The sequence below is a fragment of the Hyperolius riggenbachi genome, chromosome 1 (assembly GCF_040937935.1).
Source record: "Hyperolius riggenbachi isolate aHypRig1 chromosome 1, aHypRig1.pri, whole genome shotgun sequence".
Classification (NCBI taxonomy): domain Eukaryota; kingdom Metazoa; phylum Chordata; class Amphibia; order Anura; family Hyperoliidae; genus Hyperolius; species Hyperolius riggenbachi.
In genome coordinates, this window is record NC_090646.1 from 524,749,549 (window position 1) to 524,773,662 (window position 24,114).

General features: G+C 43.0%; 1 protein-coding gene across 3 annotated transcripts in view; it reads left to right on the top strand.

Annotated features, from left to right (window-relative positions):
- Nucleotides 1–24,114, top strand: part of WSCD2 (WSC domain containing 2) — a 493,571-nt gene that overhangs the window by 18,808 nt on the left and 450,649 nt on the right. For 2 of the 3 annotated variants that reach the window (XM_068245937.1, XM_068245973.1), the window contains exon 1: nucleotides 11,033–11,544. The exons of the other annotated variant lie outside the window; for it this stretch is intronic. The gene's annotated coding sequence lies outside the window, so the exon portion shown is untranslated. Of the gene's footprint in view, nucleotides 1–11,032; nucleotides 11,545–24,114 lie in introns of those variants that run through there. 3 annotated transcript variants of the gene reach the window in all.

A 24,114-nucleotide genomic window follows, 5' to 3' on the forward strand; every position in this document is an offset into this window, starting at 1 on the left:
ATAATACAGTGTGCAGTCACACAAATGCAGTGAAAGGTATACACTGACTGCTGGTATAATACAATGTGCAGTCACACAGATGCAGTGAAAGGTATGCACTGACTGCTGTATAATGAGGAGACAAATACACTTGAAATCCTATAACGAGAATCTGTTATAGAGGGCAAGTCTGCCATCCATTCAAGTGAAAGGTATGCACTGACTGATATAATACAATGTGCAGTCACAGAGATGCAGTAAAATGTATACACTGACTGCTGGTATAATACAATGTGCAGTCACACAGATGCAGTGAAAGGTATGCAGTGACTGGTGGTATAATACAATGTGCAGTCACACAGGTGCAGTGAAAAGGTATGCACTGACTGGTAAATAAAACAGTGTGCTGTCACACAGATGCAGTGAAAGGTATGCAGTGACTGGTGGGATAACAATGTGCAGTCACACAGGTGCACTGAAAAGGTATGCACTGAATGTGCTGGGCCTGGCACAGTATAGCAATTAGCAAGGGCCAGCTGCGACAGACAGGGCTGTATGTGCAGTGTCAGTGGGCCACATACACACAAAAAACAAACACATCACAAGAACATTAGCTCTCAAAAGAGCTTTTTTCTGGTGCTTTTCAGCAACACATATCAGCAAGGAGCAGGCTAACAATACCTCCTAACGCTTTCCCTATCTCTCCAATTTCTCTCCCTTCTCTCACTAATGCAGCAGCAGACAGAGTAAGAAAATGTCAGACGCTGCTGCCTTTTATAAGGGGGGGGGGCAGGAGGGAGTGCAGCCTGATTGGCTTCCATGTGTCTGCTGACTGATGCACCACTATAGTAGCCTTATGTGACCTCGAGTGTAGGTAGGATAATAGGATCACTTAGAATTAGGTAGTCAGACATAGCCCCCAGTATAAGCTGCCTGATGTGACCTCCAGTATAGGTAGCCAGAGGAATCTTTAGTATAATGTAGTCAGACATAGCCCCCCCTCCCCCTGCCCCTTCAGTATAGGTAGCAATATTTGTCCCTCAGTATAGGTAACCAAAGGAGCCCCCAGTATTAGGAAACCAGCGGTAGTCCCCCAGGAAAGGTAGCCAGATATGGCCTCCAGTTTCAGAAGACAGAGGAGCTCCCCAGCATTAGAGTTGGGCCGAACGGTTCGCCGGCGAACGTGGTTCGCCGGCGAACGTGGTTCGCGCGAACGTAGGTGGTTCGCGTGCGGGTACCGCACGCGAACCTTTTGCGGAAGAAGTTCGGTTCGCCCCATAATGCACTGAGGGTCAACTTTGACCCTCTACATCACAGTCAGCAGGCCCAGTGTAGCCAATTAGGCTACACTAGCCCCTGGAGCCCCACCCCCCCTTATATAAGGCAGGCAGCGGCGGCCATTACGGCCACTCGTGTGCCTGCATTAGTGAGAGTAGGGCGAGCTGCTGCAGTCTCTCATATAGGGAAAGATTAGTTAGGCTTAACTTCTTCCTGGCTGCATACCTGTTCTGTTCAGTGAGCCCTCAGCCCACTGCATACCTGTACTGTGATCCTGCCACTGCATACCTGTTCAGTGATCCTGCCACTGCATACCTGTTCTGTTCAGTGAGCCCTCAGCCCACTGCATACCTGTACTGTGATCCTGCCACTCCATACCTGTTCAGTGATCCTGCCACTGCATACCTGTTCTGTTCAGTGAGCCCTCAGCCCACTGCATACCTGTACTGTGATCCTGCCACTCCATACCTGTTCAGTGATCCTGCCACTGCATACCTGTTCAGTGATCCTGCCACTGCATACCTGTTCTGTGAACCCGCCACTGTATACCTGTTCTGTTCAGTGGACCCGCCACTGTATACCTGTTCTGTTCAGTGGACCCGCCACTGTATACCTGTTCTGTGAACCCGCCACTGTATACCTGTTCTGTTCAGTGGACCCGCCACTGTATACCTGTTCTGTTCAGTGGACCCGCCACTGTATACCTGTTCTGTTCAGTGGACCCGCCACTGTACACCTGTTCAGTGAACCCGCCACTGCATACCTGTTGTGTTCAGTGAACCTGCCACTGCATACCTGTTCTGTGAACCCGCCACTGTATACCTGTTCTGTTCAGTGGACCCGCCACTGTATACCTGTTCAGTGAACCCGCCACTGTATACCTGTTCTGTTCAGTGGACCCGCCACTGTATACCTGTTTAGTGAACACGCCACTGCATACCTATTGTGTTCAGTGATCCTGCCACTGCATACCTGTTCTGTGAACCCGCCACTGTATACCTGTTCTGTTCAGTGGACCCGCCACTGTATACCTGTTCTGTGAACCCGCCACTGTATACCTGTTCTGTTCAGTGGACCCGCCACTGTATACCTGTTCTGTTCAGTGGACCCGCCACTGTATACCTGTTTAGTGAACACGCCACTGCATACCTATTGTGTTCAGTGATCCTGCCACTGCATACCTGTTCTGTGAACCCGCCACTGTATACCTGTTCTGTTCAGTGGACCCGCCACTGTATACCTGTTCTGTTCAGTGGACCCGCCACTGTATACCTGTTCTGTTCAGTGGACCCGCCACTGTATACCTGTTCTGTTCAGTGGACCCGCCACTGTATACCTGTTTAGTGAACACGCCACTGCATACCTATTGTGTTCAGTGATCCTGCCACTGCATACCTGTTCTGTGAACCCGCCACTGTATACCTGTTCTGTTCAGTGGACCCGCCACTGTATACCTGTTCAGTGAACCCGCCACTGCATACCTGTTCTGTTCAGTGAACAGTTTGGTGTGTCAGTGTGAAGCAGTACCTTAATTACACTACCTGATTGATGTATACACATGCAAGATGTTTTAAAGCACTTTAGGCCTGTCATTTAGCATTCAATGTGATTTCTGCCCTTAAAACGCTGCTTTGCGTCAAATCCAGATTTTTCCCGGGGACTTTTGGTGTGTATCCCACTCCGCCATGCCCCCCTCCAGGTGTTAGACCCCTTGAAACATCTTTTCCATCACTTTTGTGGCCAGCATAATTATTTTTTTTTTTCAAAGTTCGCATCCCCATTGAAGTCTATTGCGGTTCGCGAACTTTAACGCGAACCGAACGTTCCGCGAAAGTTCGCGAACCCGGTTCGCGAACCTAAAATCGGAGGTTCGGCCCAACTCTACCCAGCATGTGTAGTGAACTCACCTCTCTAGGATCCGGATGGGAGGGATGCACATGATCCATCTTCCTCAGTGTTCTTTCAACACATAAACTGCCAGCACTGGATTGTCATGTGATGTCAGATGCCACTGAAGCCATGGAGACTGGAGTGCTGAAAAAGAAGGATGACACACACCCCTCCTATCACTGAATCATTGAAGGGTGAGTAAGTTCAGCCTACTGCTTTGTTGCACTCACTGAATGGGCCCGCTTGTCTCCTTCTGAGTCCTGACATTTCACTCCGGTGGTGACCCACCTTGGCTGCCCCTAAAAATGGGCCTGATTATATAATGTGTACCAAGCTTTAGTATAAAGCTGTGTACATATGACATGACAATAGATGACACTCAGCAGGACAGGCTGTTCTAGTATGTATACCGGTGTCTCCCAGTGTTGCATACATATCCGGCATAACTGAAGCCTATTGTCCCTCTCCTTATCCCTCCGATAGGAAGCTTTTCCATTCTCCACTGTGCCATCTTACATCCTTCCTTCTCCATAGAAAAAGAAGCTTGTCTTAGTCTCTGCACAGAAAAGTCAAGTTTTTTTGCACCAAACTTGCTCCATCTATGCCTTTATAGACCTTGCTTTGTGCACTGGTGTGCAGTCACGTTGGAATAGGTCATATACCCAAACTGTTCCCACAAAGATGAGAGCAGTAAATTGTCCAACACGTTTTGGTTATCTGAAGCATTCAGAGTTCATTTCACTGAAACTAAGGGGCCAAGCGTAACCTCTGAAAAACTACCCCACACCATAATCCCGTCACACTGAGGGAGATCTGGACGGATAAGCCAACTGAATACTTCCTGGTCTCAGGCTCCTCATGTGATAGCACTCCTAAAGGGACTCCGAGGTCAACTTAAAAATGAAAATAGTACTCACCCGGGGCTTTCTCCAGCCCAGTGCTGGTCGGGAGGTCCCACAACGGCGTCCTGGCTCCTCTCCTAGTCCCCGCTCTGGAATGGCTGCCCGGCAGTAGCCCGGCGACACTCAGCCGAGTGTCAGGCTCCTTCTCCCGCGTATGACGCGGCTGACGCCACCACGCCGGCCGCCTCGCGTCATCACGGCGGCCAGCGTGAAAGTACTGTGCATGCCGGCGTGGTGACGTCAGCCGCGTCATACGCGGAAGAAGGAGCCCGACACTCGGCCGAGTGTCGCTGGGCTGCCGCCGGGCAGCCATTCCGGAACGGGGACTAGGAGAGGAGCCAGGACGCCGTCGTGGGACCTCCCGACCAGCACTGGGCTGGAGAAAGCCCCGGGTAAGTACTATTTTCATTTTTAAGTTGACCTCAGTGTCCCTTTAAATCAAATTACCTCTATTTCCCACTGAAAGGTGTCTTGCTCTCCCCCATGTCTTGCCCTCCCCTTTCCCTGGCATATCCTCTTTCCCCTTTACCCCCTATCTCTCCTCCACAGTGCTCTATGTCTGTGTATTATCTCAATATGGGCCTGCAAAAATAGTATTGCAATCCTGGTCAGGTATCTCACCTGTTTCTGTGTTGCCTCCCATTCACTCTGTTCTGTTCCTCTCTGTCTCCTACTCTATCCTCTGTGTGTGTCTCTCTATCTCTCCCATTTCTACAGACACATTGACAATCCCTCGTATTTCTTCCCCTTTACTCTCTTTCACTTTCCTCTCTCTACCTTTCCCAAACTCTCTTCTATGTCTTTCTCCCACTGACCTGTCTCTGTCTCACCATTAGGGATGCTCATTCGGATTATATGGAACTGAAATTCCACCATTTCCGATCGGAAATCGGTGGAACTCAGAAATCGGAAAACAGAACTTGGAAATTGGATTTTGGCAGAAGTACCCTATTACCACAATTCAGTAATTTTAGACCAATCACAGAACTCGAAAGTATTTGGCTAATCATAGAATGCAAAAAAATGACCAAAAAAGGTACTCCTCGGAACTCCTAAAAAACGCAGATATCAAAGCATCAGAGAAAGCAAAAAATGACCAAAACAAAAATCGGAACTCGGAAATCAATCGGAAATCCGCGGAATCGGTAATCGGTAATTGCGGAATCGGTAATTGGCATTGCCGGAAATTGGAATTTCTGCGGAATCAGAAATCAACATTTTAACCATCCCTACTCAGCATCTCTCTCCCCTCCAAGCACTGACATCTTCTGCAGCACATTACATAGTACAAAGTAATGTCACTGACTGTCCTCAGAGGAGCTCACAATCTAATCTTACCATATGCATAGTCTGATGTCCTACAGTATTATCCTGTATTTATATAGTACTAATATCTTCCGCAGTACTTTACAGAATACATAGTCATGTCATTGACTGTCCTCAGAGAAGCTCACAATCTAATACCTACCATAGTCATAGCCTAATGTCCTACCATATTATTATATTGTGTGCAGGGCCGGGCCGAGGCATAGGCTGGAGAGGCTCCAGCCTCAGGGTGCAGTGTAGGAGGGGGCGCAGAATTCATTCAGCTGTCATTCCTAATGGTGTTTGAAGCAGAAATAAATAAGAAAAGGGGATACATGGCAGTGACTGCAATCCAGATAACTAGATATTAAGGTGTTGGGGAGGTTGTGGGCCCTGTGGCGCCTCTTAGTCTAATAGTAATCAGTGTGTGACAGCTGGGTGGCAGGGATGGAGGGGCGCACTTTGGTGTCTCAGCCTTGGGTGCTGGAGGACCTTGTCCCGGCTCTGATTGTGTGTGGCTAAGACGTTTCAGGAATCTTCCCCTTGAAAACCATGGGTTTACTCCTGCAGTGCATGCCTCCAAAATGCACTGGCTCCCCTCTGTGATTTTGGGCTGCTGGTCCCAATTGCTTTCACTTTGCTATACTAATACAAATAATAACAGTTGACCATGGAATATTTAGCAGCAAGGAAATACTGTATCACAAATGGACTTGGTGCACAGGTGGCATCCTATCACAGTTCCAGGCTTTAATCCAATGAGCTCCTGAGAGTGACCCATTCAATCACAAATGTTTGTAGAAGCAATCTGCATGCCCAGGTGCTTGATTGTAGACACCTGTGGCAATAGAACTGATTTGAACACCTGCATTCAATGATTTGGAGTAGTGTTCCCATACAGTACATTTAGCAATATAGTGTTTCACCATTGGAGATTCTTTACTCATCCACTGATGTCAGCTTACTGATGCAATGTAAAATTACTGAAACAGGGGATTGCTGCTAGTAGAATATCAGTAAAAATCAGTAAAATTACAGATGATTAAAGATATTCTACTGCTGTATTCCGATACTAAAATATGATTATCTTTTCTGAGGGGCTCCCCAGTGGTCCACTCTCTGGACTATTGTCATTGGTCCAGCCAATGGACCAATGGGGAACCACGGCGGGAGATTCAAAAATGCTTTGCCGGGGCTTTGCGATAGAGAGAGAGTAATTACAGTGACAGATAAGATACTGTACACTGTAATTACACGATGGGACTTGCGCGAGAGGGGAAGGATGTTTAGTGGTGGGATGTAAATTGCTCTGGGGTCCTTGCGAAGCTACATGGGGGGCTTCAGAAATGTGTGGCAACCTGATGGGGAGCTCTGGGGTTTTCCTTATTAAAGGAGACCGCAGATGCGGCGGAAGATGGCAGCTGATGTTCGGCAGGCGTGCGCATGTGTGGAAAGCGAGGCCTTTGTGCTGAAGAACAGCACCACAGGGTAAACCTCGCTCCCAATCGCACATAACATAGGAGCATCGCTCAGGCTTTCGCCTGAGTAATGTTCTCTAATGATCGGCCATTACATAGTTACATAGTTATTTGGGTTGAAAAAAGACATACGTCCATCGAGTTCAACCAGGGAACAAAGTACAACACCAGCCTACTCCCTCACATATCCCTGTTGATCCAGAGGAAGGCAAAAAACCCTTACAAGGCATGGTCCAATTAGCCCCAAAAGGGAAAAAATTGCTTCCCGACTCCAGGAGGCAATCAGATAAAATCTCTGGATCAACATCATTGGGCATTACTTAGTAATTGTAGCCATGGATGTCTTTCAAAGCAAGGAAAGCATCTAAGCCCCCTTAATTGCAGGTATAGAATTTGCCATAACTACTTCCTGTGGCAATGCATTCCACATCTTAATCACTCTTACTGTAAAGAACCCTTTCCTAAATAAATGGCTAAAACATTTTCCTCCATGCGCAGATCATGTCCTCTAGTCCTTTGAGAAGGCCTAGGGACAAAAAGCTCATCCGCCAAGCTTTTATATTGCCCTCTGATGTATTTATACATGTTAATTAGATCCCCTAAAAGACACCTTTTCTCTAGACTAAATAACCTCAGTTTATCTAACTTTTCTTGGTAAGTGAGACCTTTCATCCCAAGTATCAATTTTATTGCTCATCTCTGCACCTGCTCTAAGACTGCAATATCTTTCCTGTAATGTAGTGCCCAGAACTGAATTCCATATTCCAGATGTGGCCTTACTAGAGAGTTAAACAGGGGCAATATTATGCTAGCATCGCAAGTTTGTATTTCCCTTTTAATGCATCCCAAAATGTTGTTAGCTTTACCTGCAGCAGCTTGGCATTGAGTACGATTATTTAACTTGTTGTCGATGAGTACTCCTAAGTCCTTCTCCAAGTTTGATGTCCCCAACTGTATCCCATTTAATTTGTATGGTGCTAGACCATTGGTACGACCAAAATGCATGACTTTACATTTTTCAACATGAATTTCATCTGCCATTTATGTGCCCATAAAGCCATCCTATCCAGATTCTGTTGCAATATGTCCCTATCTTCCTGAGAGTTGATGATTCTGCACAATTTCGCATCATCTGTAAAAATAGCAACATTGCTTACTACTGCATCTACTAGGTCATTAATAAATAAATTAAAGAGCACTGGACCCAGTACAGACCCCTGTGGGACCCCCACTACTAACAGTCACCCATTTTGAGTATGATCCATTGACCACAACTCTTTGTTTTCTGTCCATTAGCCAGTTTCCTATCCATGCACACAGACTCTTCCCCACTCCTTGCATCCTTAACTTTTGCACCAGACTTTTGTTTGGAACAGTGTCGAAGGCCTTTGCAAAGTCCAAGTATATCACTTCCACAGCATTCCCAATATCCACATTAGCATTCACTACCTCATAAAAGCTGAGCATGTTAGTCAAACAGGACCTGTCTTTAGTAAAAGCATGTTGATGCTGAGAAATAAGATTATTTTCTACTATGAAGTCATGTATAGTATCTCTTAGTAACCCCTCAAATAGTTAGCATACAACTGATGTTATGCTTACAGGTCTATAATTTCCGGGATCTGATTTTTTTGCCCTTCTTGAATAATGGGAAAATGTGGGCTGTACGCCAATCCACTGGGACTCTGCCAGTTGCAAGAGGGTCACAAAAGATAAGATAAAGGGGTTTATCTATAACTGAACTTAATTCCCTTAGGACCCGAGGATGCATGCCATCCGGGCCAGGTGCCTTGTCTATTTTTAATTTATTTAGTTGTGCCTTCACTTCTTCCTGTGCTAAATATTTAATATTACAGTTGGAAGAATGAGACTCTTCTGCATCTGTAATTTGCAACACTGATGTTTCCCTTGTGAAGACAGAAGCAAAGAAAGCATTTAATAACTCTTCCTTACTTTGGTCATCCACCATTGAGTTCCCACCCTCATCCTTTAGGAGTCCAATACAGTCAATCTTTCTTTTTTTAGAGTTGCTGTACTTGTAAAACTTCTTTGGGTTAGATTTGATATCCCTAGTGATTTGATTTTCAGCTTCAATCTTTGCCAGCCTAATTTCTTTTTTACAACTTTTATTGCACTCCTTATAATTGCTTAGTGCAGCCTCGGTCCCCTCCTGTTTTAGGACCTTATAGGCATTCTTTTCCCCCTTCATTTTATCTCTAACCTTTCTATTCATCCATACGGGCCTTTTTTTATTCCTAGACATTTTGTTTCCATATGAGATATACATACTGCAATATTGATTGAGAATAAGTTTAAAAGCTTGCCATTTCCCTTCAGTGTCTTCCCCTTGTAGTACATTATCCCAGTTCACCAAACTTAGTGCCTGCCTGAATTGATTGAAATTTGCTTTTCTAAAATTCATAGTTTTAGTGGCCCCGCTGCCCCGTGGCCTATCAGTCACCAGATCAAACGTTATCATGTTGTGATCACTATTTCCCAAATGTTCTTGAACCTGCACATTTGATACATTATCTGATCTATTAGAAATGATCAAATCCAGTAACATATTCCCCCTAGTTGGTTCCGTTACCATTTGAGTCAAGTAATTGTCCTGTAGCGATGTCAGAAACCTGCTGCTTTTACCAGAATGGTGTTGTGGCCATTGCACAAGTGAAACTGGCAATAGGATTTGCTAATAATTCGCGTGCGATGGCAAGGTGATAAGTAGCTCGCATCTGCAAGCTACTTATCACCTGGAATAGCATTAGGCCTAATGTGAGAAAATATGGGCTCCCGGAGATGCCCAATAAAATAGTGGGCACTGAGTCTTCCCATTATGCAAACTGTGGCTTTACATAGCGGTAATCGGAATTTGGATTTCTGTGGAATACTGCATTACCAAGAGTAAGCATTTTTAGGCCAATCACAAGACTGGGAAGTATTGGGCCAATGAGACAATCAGTATTGTACTGTGAAATCGGAATTCTGTGGAATGCCAAGTACCAAGGCTCAAAATTTTAAGCCAATTAAAAGACTTGGAAGTATTAGACCAATCAGAGAATTTGGAAGTGTACCGCACTTGCCAATTGGTAAAGCAGATTACTCATAATAGTGTACATCTGCAAAATAAAGCAGATTCCGCAAAAAAAACAAAAAAACTTTATTGACAAAAAAAAAAAAAGCAAAAAAAAATAATCTGTGGAAATCTTGAGATTTACTCGGGAATTGGAAATTCCAATTCCCAAGGGATTCCACAGAAATCAGAAAGACACTTCTCAGAATATGGAATTTCAATCACCAGCATCTGTGCTCACCTGGTTGTAAAGAAGTGTATATGAAGTTGTAGTTTCTCACTTAGCCTCTGAGGAAGTGGTGTTGTGGCGCAAAACATGCATTGGTTATATAACGCACTATAATTGTGATAAAGCTAGCCAAGTTTTATAAATGTAAAAATGTTTGATACTTAAAGAAGTGAAACGCGCAACAAATCTGATTTTTTCCCCGCATATTGTGATGTTGATTTGAAAATATAAACCTTATTTTTTTCATTGCTAGTATTGCTTGCAAAAAATAAACTTGCAGAAAAACAACATTGCATACCCTTATTTAATCTACGTCAAATCTATTTCTGAACATAATCCGCCACATTACCATTGAAATGGCTGTTATGCAGTATGTGGCCGAGGGATGCTGGATGCTGCATGGATAGAACTTGGCGCACAGCAACAATTTCATCAGCAACAGAACTCATTGGAGGCAGTTACAGAACCCAGATCTGCCAGCAGTTTAATGTATCTGTTACTGCTGCACGACTGCCAAAAACTATGGCATTATATAGAAGAACCTAAGCCATTTGGGCTCAAAATATACCATAACGCATCATTTTGCAAAAAAAAAAAAGCATGCAAACAGAATTAACTAAAACAAATATATGATTTCAATTACATTTAAATATTTTAACATTGAAAAAACATCTCTCAGGTAGCAGCCAGGTAGTATTTTCTGCATGTATGTGTGATTTGCTCAGAAGAAGGCAGATTTCACTTGCAAAGCAGTATTTTATTTCTTGGTCGTGATGCACATACTTGCAGTCAGAGACATTGGCAGTGACAGCACACTCTCTCCAGCTCATGTGGCAGTTAATGAGTTAAGCAGTAGGCAGTGCTGTGGGCCTTTGTATATAGTGCAGCTGAGTGGAGCTGCAGCAAGGAGAGATCTGGATAGAGATGTTAACTAAAGGAGATCAGAGAGCCTCGCAGCACCGCTACGGCACATCACTGGCTACTATTTCAGAGGCAGAGGGAGCCCTATCCACCTGATAAATGGACGCTGTCATCTTAGGTGGGCTTCTTTCTTTCAGCAATGCAAGAAGACTGTTAAGAATGGACAGCTAGTTCCTGAAACCTAAACCTGGCGATTTCTAGGAGAGATTTCTGCAGACTTGCTGTTTTCACATCCTCCTGTGAGCTGAGACTTCTACTCTAAAACACCAAAACTGCTGAAGCTGCTGTGTACATCGCTGCTCTGGCCACCAGAAGACAAGAGGCAGGAGCCGGTCTGTGGTCATCCCCTGACTCTTACCTCCAATCTAATGCAGCAATTCCCAGGCTAAAGGTCGGAGATGCCTTCAGAGCTGGGAGCTGGGAACTGCTAGTTGGGCAGCATCAGCAGCAGCAGACAACGTGGAGTTGTGGTTTGCTATAACCTGACAGGTAAGGGCAAAGACGATGTCTCCTTACATGCCCTGCTAATTGAAGCTGCTTAATGATTCATCAACAGATTTTACCAAGGAATGTTACTTGCAGATGTTAGCAGGTGGAACGTGGCTTTCCAGAATTCAGAACTCTGCTAGTTAGCCTTGCCGGGTAAACTTCACCATCCTCCAGCAGATGAGAGATGCCTATAGGCTATAGCTGAATGCCAGGGCTATTCGTGTCTCTTGCTTCTTTTCAGTTTATGTTATTTTGCCACTCAGCAGTAGGAGGTGAGCATCTGATGTGGATTTTATAGGTAACCTTAAGAATATCTTTATGTTTAGAGAGTGGTAAGAGTGGAAGCATCTGTGCCATTTGCCTTTACCTGTCAAGGTGCCCACAATTTTCAGTGAAGAATCGCCAGAGTGATCAGATAAATGCAATGGGAAATGAAATGTAATGCATTGATTATTTCACCCTCAACTAACCAATCTGTGTTTTCTATCCATCACAACCAATGTTAAAAAAAAAAAAACATTTTTGCGATCAACGAAATAGTTGTCAACCTTTTAATTTCATCGCTCTATTGACTCTTCAATGTAAATTGTACCATCAGTGGGCACCTTTAGAGGACATGGTGCTGTGACATACGCGACTCTGTGAGGGCTTTACAACTCACATGTAACACCAGACAGTGTGCTAAAAAGCAAATGGGAGATGTGGAGCTGGATACTGTATTCAGCATATGCTAGTATGGCCATTCTGTGAGAGCAAGAAATACTTGTATGATGTAAAACACGTGCATTGCTATCGGTGTGATGAGTGGGCAGCATTTGGGCTGGCAAGTTTTAGGCTAGTTAGCTTCATGGCAAGTGAGGCAGTGTCACAGAGGGAGGCAGATGTCTGAACGACAGGTGAGCAGGGCAAGTACTGAGACCAGTTAAATCCTTACAAGCCAGAGTTTGTCTTACACACTCCAGCACACATCAATGTGCAGATTGCTGCTTAATGCACCAGTGCTTTCCATAAATCTGTGCTTCCAGCTTCTAGCTGATCCTCGCTAGAAAATGTGGTTTAAGCAAGAATAGTTTTATGTATTCCCCAGCCTGAAAAATTCCATTCCCTGCTTTATATTTTTTTTTTACATTCAGTCTTTTTCAGCAGTCAAGCCAGGTAATTAGCTGAACTCTCATGCTTGCTCTGTCTGGGCTGTAAAGCCTATCTGCTATATTTGTGATTATTACAGGCTCCTATTAATGTGTAATCAGAAGAAAAAATATGGCATCCCTCTCCAACTCCCCCCACTTCCTGTTTTATGGTCGCAGTTTTCTCATGAATTACAAATGGCAATTTGTCTCAAACACGATTCATTATGTATAACAGCAATCAATATTTTGCACATGGTAAAAATTCATCAGCATTAGCTGCCAGGGTGAACTGTTGCACCATCTGCGGTGAGAAAGATAATTAAATATTAAAATGGGTGTTTGAGTACAAGTTACACCCAGGCCTATGTATGGTTTCCCTGACATTTGGCTTAGCCTTAGAGCTTATTCAGATAGGGCATCTGTGTCAGGACTTCCTGTATGTCTTTTCCTAATAAAATAGTAATAGCAGTTGCCGTGATGGCCTCGAAAGTTTGCCGTAGACTCCTTAATCTGTCAAATGAGGCATCACTTCCCTCATGGTAAATTACCAAGCTCCTGACAGTGTTAAGTGGCTCATCAGGGGGCTCCGCTGGGACGAGAAGGACTATAATGCCAAATTCCATGAGTTTTAGCTGTACAGGCGGTCTGGCACTAAGTGGATTATTGGCATAATATGACATGGATTACTGGTGGAAATACACCATAATATGGTAGGGTTTAGACGGTGGTTCGTGCTCATCAATAGCGACAGTCATTTGTACAGTTGCCCCCTCATTATACATAGAAGAAAGTCAGAATTAATCTTTATGAGCTACTGTATAAATCTCATTCCTTTTTTCCGAAGTATCTGTCTACGTCAGCAAGTTCAATTATTCTAAGTTTCCTGTTAACGGTTACAATGGTGCCCACTTTCCTCGTTAAAAATAACGGCAAATTATTGTGTAATAGACTTGCTTTTGTCTGTGTAGTAGTTAAAGACAGCTTCCAGAATGAAATGCCACACATAAATAGCATCAAAATTCTCCCCTGCTGGCTTAACAACATTACCGGTTTTCATTAGACACTACGCTGATTGGACAGGAGCATTACCAGCACACATCAAAACGAGATCATTAAAATAGGCTTGCAACTGACAGCTGTCACAATGTCATATTGACAGGGCTTTGCTTGACATTCATTACTAGTCCTCATTACTTCATCCCATGACAATTTCACAGATCAGGATGTAGTAGGTGTTACCAGGACTGTGAGCTGAATGGCTCTTGCTACAGACGCCACAACCTGCTTCACACGTCAAAGAAGCATAGGATTTTTAAAGATTCTTTTATCTCCCCTCAATGATTGGGTGAATTTCACTATAGCAGAGTACCGTAGATGTCTTTCAGGTGTGCAACCATTTACCGAATAAAGTGCACACTTCACCTTTGATGGTACATTCCCTCATTGGCCAACATACGTACAATGTTCCCTTCACTTCAGTGCTATGCAGAGATGCTCATCAATAGGAAAGGAGTTGTTTAATTCCAATAAATTCTGGTGCCGTTCGGAATAGTTGCTTAAATGTGGAACGAAGCTTTGGGAAAAGGAACTGGTGTTCCCCTTACTGCTGCAGTCCCTTCCTTTGCAAAAACTTAAGACCTTATAGCTTTAGTACAGGCTCAGTTTTTCTTATGTACAGTTAATAGAACATAATTTTGAAATATTGCTGCAATAAAAAGTTTTGTAAAATGATTGTAATTTTGCAAACTAAAAAAGAATAAAACATACTTATTATTATTATTATTATTATTTAGTATTTATATAGCGCCGACATATTACGCAGCGCTGTACAGTGTATATATATATATCTTGTCACTAACTGTCCCTCAAAGGAGCTCACAATCTAATCCCTACCATTGCCATATGTCTATATTATGTAGTGTAAGTACTGTAGTCTAGGGCCAATTTTAGGGGGAGCCAATTAACTTATCTGTATGTTTTTGGAATGTGGGAGGAAACCGGAGTGCCCGGAGGAAACCCACGCAGACACGGAGAGAACATACAAACTCTTCGCAGATAGTGCCCTGGCCGGGATTCGAACCAGGGACCCAGCGCTGCAAGGCGAGAGAGCTAACCACTACGCCACCGTGCTGCCCGTTACTTGCATTGATTCATCTCCTTCTCAGAGACCTACAACTTCCTGCTCATTCTCAGTCTGTTAGAACCCCACTTCTAGTTGCTGCTAGTAAGAAAGAAAAATGTTTTTCGACTCTTTAAAAGGAACCTTTAGAGAGAGTCATTTGAAGTTTGCCACCTTTACAAAATGCAGATTGCCTGACTGTCATGATTATATTTTGCCTTCAGAGGTGTTTGAATCACACTTGCAACAAGCATACGACCAGTAAAGTCATGCTAGAGTCACAACACCGGAACTGTATCCTGATTCTGGGTTAGAAACTCATACATGCAAAGTGGTAGAAACAATGAACAGAGGCGCCAACAAAGTATAAAATAGCTAAAATCCATCTAAAAAGGGGGAAGTTGGTGGACTCACCTCCCTCGAGGAAAGATCAAACTATGAGATGTTACTATAGTAACAGTAACATTTATTGACTATCTCCAAGTGTGCAACGCGTTTCACGGTTAAATATCCGGCTTCATCAGGCAAAGTATTTGGAGAACACAAAGTAGGATCAAAAGTCTGGCCAAGCGCCTCTGTAGCGCCTCTGTCATATATGCAAAGAATCAATTTAGCAGGACTCAAGGAACAGATCTGTTTCAAGTAATTTCTTGACAAAATGTTGTGTCTTTACGGTGTCAGTCTGAGACGGAAATAACTCATGGATCACTCTAACCCTGCTAGGTGATGCCATGCTATGCTTGTATTTGTATTTGGCTCAGGAGGTTTTTGAAGGCCTCATTTATTAAGTCTCTGAACAACCATTAATTATAAGTGATGTCCTTGTATTCTCCATGACCTCCCTGCATTATAAGGCCTCTTTTCGACAGGTAGCTGATGGCAGTGGTGTAAATAAGGACCTTGGTGCCCAAGTGCAAGTTTTACATGGGGCCCCAAGCACACTATTGATATGGAGTCCACCCATCAGGCACTTGGTTGGGTGTAATCACAGCTAAATAGCACCTGTGGCCGGCAGCCAGGAGGATTACCTGCCGAAAAAAACAAGCAGTTCAGCCACATGCGGAGGCCTAAGTGATCTCCCAGAATTCTCAGTGACCTTCCTGGACTCTTTCAATACCACTCTGACCATCCTACAGACAGTGTGATTTCACAGATAGTTCCACTCTAAACTAATTTTTAATTATTCATACTTTACAATTTAACTTAAAGGACAACTATAAAAATTCTAAATGCCCTCATAGATTTCCAGTAATTACTAGCAAATAGCAATACAAAGGCTTTTTTTCATCTTTTCACGTTTTGTATGAAGAAAATGACATTTCCAGAGAACAGTTCTCACTGTGGGCATTACTATGGAGGACTGTGTCCAGCGCATTCAGCCTACAGAAACAATCTTCACTGGCTCTAATACTGAGACTGGAATCTGTTCAGAATGATAGGAAGCAGAAATATAGCTTTAAATATGTTTTAATAATCATTAGCTGAAGCTCTGTTTCTGTCTGTGTGTCTCTCTCGCAGTGTAAAGTAAACAGTTTACAGCCAGGTTACAGTGCAGCTCTGCCTCCCACGATGCCGACACAAAATTGTTACAAAACAGCTGGTAAACAAGGCTGTGCTGAGAGACCTCTGAAAAGCATTTTAGTGATGCTGGCTAAAAGCTCTATAGGTATTTGGGGTTTACAGAAAAACTGTTTCTTTGATAGTTGTTCTTTAAGTCGTAAAAAAAATAAGTTACAAGATATCTATGAAGAGTGACAAATTTGCACATCTTTCCATAATCTTTTGTTCTAATTACATATAACCGAAAAATCTGGGGCACCACATGGCTAGTCAGGACAACAGGCACAGATGAATAGGGATGGTCGGAAATGGCCATCTCTAATTCTGCAGAAATTCAGATTTCCTCCAATGCTAATTTCCGTTCTACCAATTTTCCGATTTCTGTTTTTCTGATTTCCGATTTTTGAGAAGTATTTAATTAGTTATTTTTTTTTTTTTGCATTAAAGTGACTCTGTAACAAAAATTACAACGTTTTTTTCTACCATCCTACAAGTTCCTAAACCTATTGTAATCTGTTCTGGCTCACTGCAGCACTTTGTACTATCACGGTCTCTGTAATAAATCAATGTATCTTTCCCCTGTCAGACTTGTCGGCCTGTGTCTGGAAGGCTGCCAACTCTTCCGTGCTGGTCTGTTCCTCTATGCACACTCCAGTGTGTGTTTTATTTACATAAGCCAGCAGCTTCTCTGCTATCTTATCAGTGATAGAAGAGTGCTGGATAAAAATCCTCCTCTGTTAGGCTGTGAAATTAGCTGGCTGACACATACTGAGGAATTACAAACACAGGCACAGGCAGAGCTGTCTGCAGGAAGCCTGTAATGTTCAGTGCATGAGAGAAGAAGGGGACAGAAGGTAAACACACAAATTATCTTTTGAGATTCAAAAGGAAAGCTGTATACAGCCTGCTTGTGTATGGATGTATTTTCTATGTGTGGACATATTGTACATCAATCTACTTCCTGTTTTGGTGGCCATTTTGTTTGTTTATAAACAAACTTTTTAAAACTGTTTTTGACTACTTTTAATGCGGCGGGGAGCGGCGAAATTGTGACAGAGGGTAATAGGAGATGTCCCCTAACACACTGGTATGTTTACTTTTGTGCAGTTTTAACAATACAGATTCTCTTTAAAGAATCCAAAAAGGAAAAAAAAAAGTTTGAAAAATGGAAAATCAGTCTTGAGATTTGTCTAAGTTACTGCTGATCCAATTTTTGCAGAGAAATTCTGATTGGTCCAATGCTTTCGAGTTCTGTGATTGGGCTAAAATTACAGAGTTGCGTAAATCGAAATTCCATGGAATATATCTGGACTATGTGTTTAATTACAGTTAGACACATAGTTGAAACAATTGTTGTTGTATCTAATAAATACCTTTTAGTGCTATGTTGACGTAAGCTTGTTTTCTTACCTTTTTATTGATCTTAACCTCCTTAGCGGTAACCCCATGCTGGACATGGCGTAAGCCGCTGCGGAGGATTGCTCAGGCCCCGCTGGGCCGATTTGCATAATTTTTTTTATACACGCAGCTAGCACTTTGCTAGCTGCGTGTTACTTACGATCGCCGCCGCTCCACGCCGATTCGCCGCTACCCGCCGCGTTAGAGGGTGCCCCCCTGAGACCCTGTGCGCTGCCTGGCCAATGCCAGTGCCAGGCAACGCTGAGGGGTGGATCGGGACTCCCTCTGACATCATTGCGCCATCGCCATGGCAACGGGGGAAGCCCTCATGGAAATCCCATTCAGAACGGGATTTCCTGATGGTCCTTGTCGCCGGAGGCGATCGGAGTGGGTGGGGGGTGCCGCTGCTCAGCGGCTATCATGTAACTAGCGCTAGGCTAGCTACATGGTTTACAATTTATTTTTTTTTAAAAACAGTGCTGCGCTGCCTCCCTGTCGAATTTAATTGACCGGTAGGGAGGTTAAAGGACAACCGAGGTGACGTGTGGCATAGTGAGATAGACATGTGTATGTACAGTGCCAAGCACACAAATAACTAGGCTGTGTTCCTTTATTTCTTTCTCTGCTTGAAAAAGTTAAAAATCAGGTATGCAAGTGACAGTTTCTGTCCAGGTCGGGACCGGGTCGGACTGGGTCAGACTATAGCATAAGTGATAAGTAATTACAGCCATAAAATACTTTCCTGTCAGTAAATGGCTTCTGAGAACAGGAAAGAGATAAAAGAGTCAATCATTCATAGATTTTAGCTCTGGCATACTTCAATGAAGGTGTCATTGAGCAGAGACAATGAAACAGTAAAAACGTAAAAACTAAAGATTTTGTACTTTATACTGGTTGAACTCGATGGACGTATGTCTTTTTTCAACCAAAATAACTATGTAACTATGTAAAATATAAAATAAAACTGTTGGAAATTTTAAAAAGTCATTTTTAGGAGAAGGAGGATAGATACAATTGTTTTTCTCATCATTTTATGTTCTCCTTGGATGTCCTTTAAGAGTTTTATCACATTAGGGAAGCCTTTGCAGTTTTTTATGTTGGCACTGATTGGAATCAGAATCTGCTTTGCCAGTACAATACATTGTGTACCTATTGTCCTGATACCTGCAGCTCAGGCTATGTAATGTAGGGAATACTGGAACACAATAAAATATAGTAGATTTTTAAAATAAAAGAAAGAAATTGACAGAACTTAGTGGTTAATTGATTTATTAAACATACACAGACAGCCACATACGATGCATTGTGCATACTGTGCAACTTGTATTATGTACACAATGTGTGTGGTGGTCTATAATGCACATTATAGCCATAGCTCTGGGGTCTTGTGGAGCATGTATGTCAACTCTTTTTCTGCAACAGTGAATCTAGCATGGCTTCTCTTGCACGACTAATTCAGTTGTCAAGAGATATTTCCCAAACTCCTTTCTTGCGTAAATGATGCTGCTGTCTAGTGAGAGTCTTTATTTGCCTTCACATGAATCCTTCCAGCCGTGATCATGAGTCCAACATCTCTGTGAAGGCAGCTTCACCAATCTTCTGTCAGCAAGGTTGTAACCAGTCCTGTACTCCTGACTTTTGAACTTTGTGATCCTGTGGCCCCATTGGTCAGCTGTCATCTGCAGTTCCACCCCAACATATACCCCGTGGGGGCATAACAAGTCTACTTCCTTGCTAGCATCTGTTACACAATGAAACATTACTGAAGAAAACCTCACATATTATGCCGTTGTGTCCCACAGCTATTTTCTTTTAGTTGTGATTTACATTTGGACCCTGGGTAATGTCATTATTGAAAAGTTGAACGTTTTCAAATCAAATATTTCCGAAAGTAACACAAACTTCCCCAGTGCCATCATGTGTGTACCGTTTATGGAATATTTTACTGATGAACATAGAGGATTAGATGAGACTGGATAGCATATGTGGAATTTCATTTAGTTAATCCATATTCTCAGATGCTTGCTGTAGGTCTTCTGGCATATGCTAGGCTTGTCAGACTGACCATCAGAGTTTGCCAGTGTTTCATTACGGCTTTTTTGGACAGCGTATGAGGGAATAAAATAACACTTGAGCAAAAAGGCAATTTGCATATGAAATTGATTTTGTGTAAAATTCTGTTTTATCCCTAATATGCACCTGATAATACACAAATTAAAGGACCACTCCAGCGAAAAAAGTAAGCAGTTAAAACCTGACAGAACAGGCTTTGGACTAGTTCATCTCCTCATGGGGGATTCTCAGGGTTTTCTTTGTTTTCAAAAGCATTCCCTGAACGTCAGTTTAACTGCCAAAATAAATACCAGCAAGCCCTCCTCACTTGCACATTATTTTGCCAGACTTTGCAACTACTGTTCAGGAGATGCTTTTGAAAAGAAAGAAAACCCTGAGAATCCGCCATTAAAGAAGATGGACTAGTCCAAAACCTTTCGGTTCTGTCAGATTTTAACTGCTTACTTTTTTTTTTGCCAGAGTGGTCCTTTAATATTGTTTGATACAAACGTGTGTTGAGCATATACTTGAGCTGAACCCTTAATGTTTATTTTCTTTTTTCTGTGTTTAATAAAACTCGATTATCTTGTGTTTTTTGCCATACAAAGTGAACTGTAGACAACAGTAACATAAATACCTCCATAGTACATGCGTCCATAGTTCATGTTATCTAGGGGACACAGTATACACACAAAAGATAATGGTTCCAATTCTGTTTGCTAGTAAACAGGTGTTCAGGAATGGAAAATCATCACTGAAAATGATTCCCAAGCCGAAATAGAACAGAAAGATATCTCAGTCTTCCTTGGAATACATACTACCTTTCATGCGTTCTTTTTCTGCGGATGGAACTTTTATGTCCATAAAATTCAGAACAGTGTAACTCAAGTATACTTTCCACTCACCCTAGTAATGTTTGGTCAGACCATAAAGCTGGTAAGTCATGAAAACTCCAGATGTGATACTCAGGAAACAGCTGCTTTGGGTCTTGCATCAGGTTCTTGACTCTGACTTTTCAACAATTATTTGCAATGTTCTCTAGGCAACTTAGTTTCAAACCCATGGCAACAGATGCCACCATAACATTTAAATGTGTACAGTGCAGATGGTGAGGAAGGCATGAATCACTAGTGTATGCTGAGTACTTGAACTACGCTGTGTATGTAATGCCATAAAACCCATTAGATAGCTCCATAATCAGAGGTGTTTCATGGGCTGAACAAGTATTTTTCAAAAGGCTGACCTCCAATTCGCTGTATTTATCATATTATTTGGACATAAAACACCCCCCACCCCAATGCAATAGAAGCACGCTGTCCTCTGATGTGTTATAAAGAAAGGCTATTAGTTCCCAAGGATGTCTCACTTCACTAGGTATATGAGCCTCATCTGCTACACAATATAATCTTTACATGCTCTTCTTTTTCCAATAATATTTTATATAGAAAAGCTTTAACAACAAACTTACAGGAGATATTCCCGATAATGGAAGTGTGACTGAAGCATAAAACAAGTACAGTACTCGTGTTCTCAACCATACAGACTATATAGCAGTGTTTCTTACTGTTTTTGTAAAAGCCCATGTAAAAGCAAAAGTATAAAGCAGACAGTACTGAGATATGAAATTCACACCTCCCAACTTTGTGAGATAAGAAAGAGGGACACCTTAACCTATTTTGGTTCCTGGATGTAGAAACTACGTCTAGGAACCATGCGCGCTACCACGCGCTCCCGCGGCTGATCGCGCGCGTGCACGCGCACTCCCGGCCCGCGGTTCGTTAGCCAGGCAATCAGTGTATTGGGCTATGGTGCCCGATCACTGATTCCTCTCCCCCGCTGAAAAAGCGACCGCTTCTCTCGGAAGCTTCGCTTTTTCTGGCTGTAACGTACCCCATACGTCGCTCTAAGCGTGTGTTACGCTTAGAGTGACGTCATGTAAACAAACTCATGGCCGCCATCTTGTGGCCAAAAAGTAAAACTACAACTAAAAGTAAAAAAAATAAAATTCAAACACACATTTACATTATAAATCACATGTTTACATCCCACCCTCCCAAAACTACCCAAATAAAATGTTTAATATAAAAAAACAAACATTACAATAAAAAAAAACATGTAAATATTTACATAAGGGTCTAAACTTTTTAAATATCAATGTAAAGATGAAATACTTCTATATTTTTTTTTATTTTAAACTTGTAAATAGTGATAGATGCAAAACGGAAAAAATGCACCTTTATTTCCAAATAAAATATTGTCGCCATACATTGTGATAGGGACATAATTTTAACGGTGTAATAACCGGGACATATGGGCAAATACAATAAGTAAGTTTTAATTATGGAGGCATGTATTATTTCAAAACTATAATGGCTAAAAACTGAGAAATAATGAATTTTTTCCGTTTTTGTCTTATTCTTCCTGTTAAAATACATTTACATTAAAGTGGCTCTTAGCAAAATGTCAAATACTATTATAGTGGGATATCAACCTATTGCTAATAGAGTCTCACCTAAAGATATAGCATACAAATATAGGGATTATAGGGAGCCTCTTAATCATAGTAAAAAATTCACTTTATTAAATATTGCACATACTAATATAGCACACACAGATGAAAAATCCCTGTAACCCTCCCATTAAAAGCAAGACAGGCTGTGTACATTGGCCGAGCTATAGCCCTGACTAAAGGAGTGCACTCCTAATGTCCTAAACAATAACTGTTATCTTCAGGGCCCCCTTTGATAGCGTTTTAAAGCTCAGTACAATGTACAGGTGATAGCACAAAGAAGCTTCCAGATAGCGTACAAGCTTATGCAGCACTCCAGCAGAAGCAGCAGCGTGTAGCAAGCAGATTATATGCCTCAGAAAGCACCCCTCTTTAATGCGTGGCTAGCAAAATGTACCCCCCAAAGAAAGCCTAATTGGTGGTGGAAAAAACAAGATATAGATCAGTTCATTGTGATAAGTAGTGATAAAGTTATAGACTAATGAATGGGAGGTGAACATTTCTCAAGTGAAAACGACGGAACGTGAATGGGTTAAGACACACCCCTGCCACACCTCCATACACACCCCTGCCACACCCCTAGGAATGGATACCACAAATAATTGATAAGCAAAAGATGTCGTTTTATAATTCATACCACACTTGTCGTTTCTATCATCATTAGGGTTCATCCTTAACCCTTTCTGGACCAGCACCCTCAGCCCCCTTAAGGACCAGAGGGAGCTGGTCCAGCAAACCGCTACTTCCCGACGAATCGCCGCAGGTTACCGTCGCTCCCGCCGGACACGCCGCTCTGTCCCCGCCACAGGCTGCTCTCTCTGCTGTCACTATGACGGCAGAGCGCTGTGCGCCGGTCAGGAGCCGCTTTCATTGGCTCCTGACCCTGTCATTCCATGTAAGCTAATGGGAACGGCTTACATGAATGACAGGGCCAGGAGCCAATGAAAACGGCTCCTGCCCGGCTCACAGTGCTCTGCCATCATAGAGGCGGCAGGGCAGCAACGAGCGGCGGGGGCAGAGCGGGCCGAGCGGCGGAGACGGGCAGGGGCGCGCGGTCAATGGGACGTAGAGTTTACGTCCTGTCAGGACCACAGCGCCCCCTGCCCGCCGTAGATTCACACTCGCTCGGTCCGAAAGTAGTTAATATTTACATTTGGAAATAAGAAATGTATCAATTTGAAGGATGGGAGTAAAGTTTAGAGTCAATTAAACATGATATGTAGACATTTTTTTTTTTTTTGCATAGATCTTTACATCAGTGCTAAAAGAGGGACAAATGAGGAAGAAAGAGACACAGAGGCAGGGATGAGTGACGGATTAAAAACAGATGAAATCCAAATGGGTTTCATTCGGATTTCATCCTTCTAATTAATGCAGCTGAGTGGGTGTGTAAGGGGGGGATTAAGCCTACCCAGCGTTTGTCTTCTTTCATCTGTCGCCTCCCACGGCGCCTCCCACGCTGCGTTCCAAGCTGCAGTCGCATGACTACAAACAGTTCCTCCTTCCAGGTTGAAGGAGAAAGTGTTTGTAGTCACGTGATGTGTCTTGGAATGCAGCATGGGAGGCGCCATGGGACAGATGAAAGAAGACGAATGCTGCATACGTTTACCCCCCCCCCCCCACACACACACACGCTCAGCTGCAATAATTAGGAGGATAAAATCTGAATGAAACCCATTCGGATCTCATCCGTTTTTAATCCGTTGCTCATCCCTGGACAGAGGGATTTGGTTCATAAAGAGGGACTGTCCCTCTGAAAGATGGACAGTTTGGAGCTGTGGAAATTGTTCAGCTGGGATCGG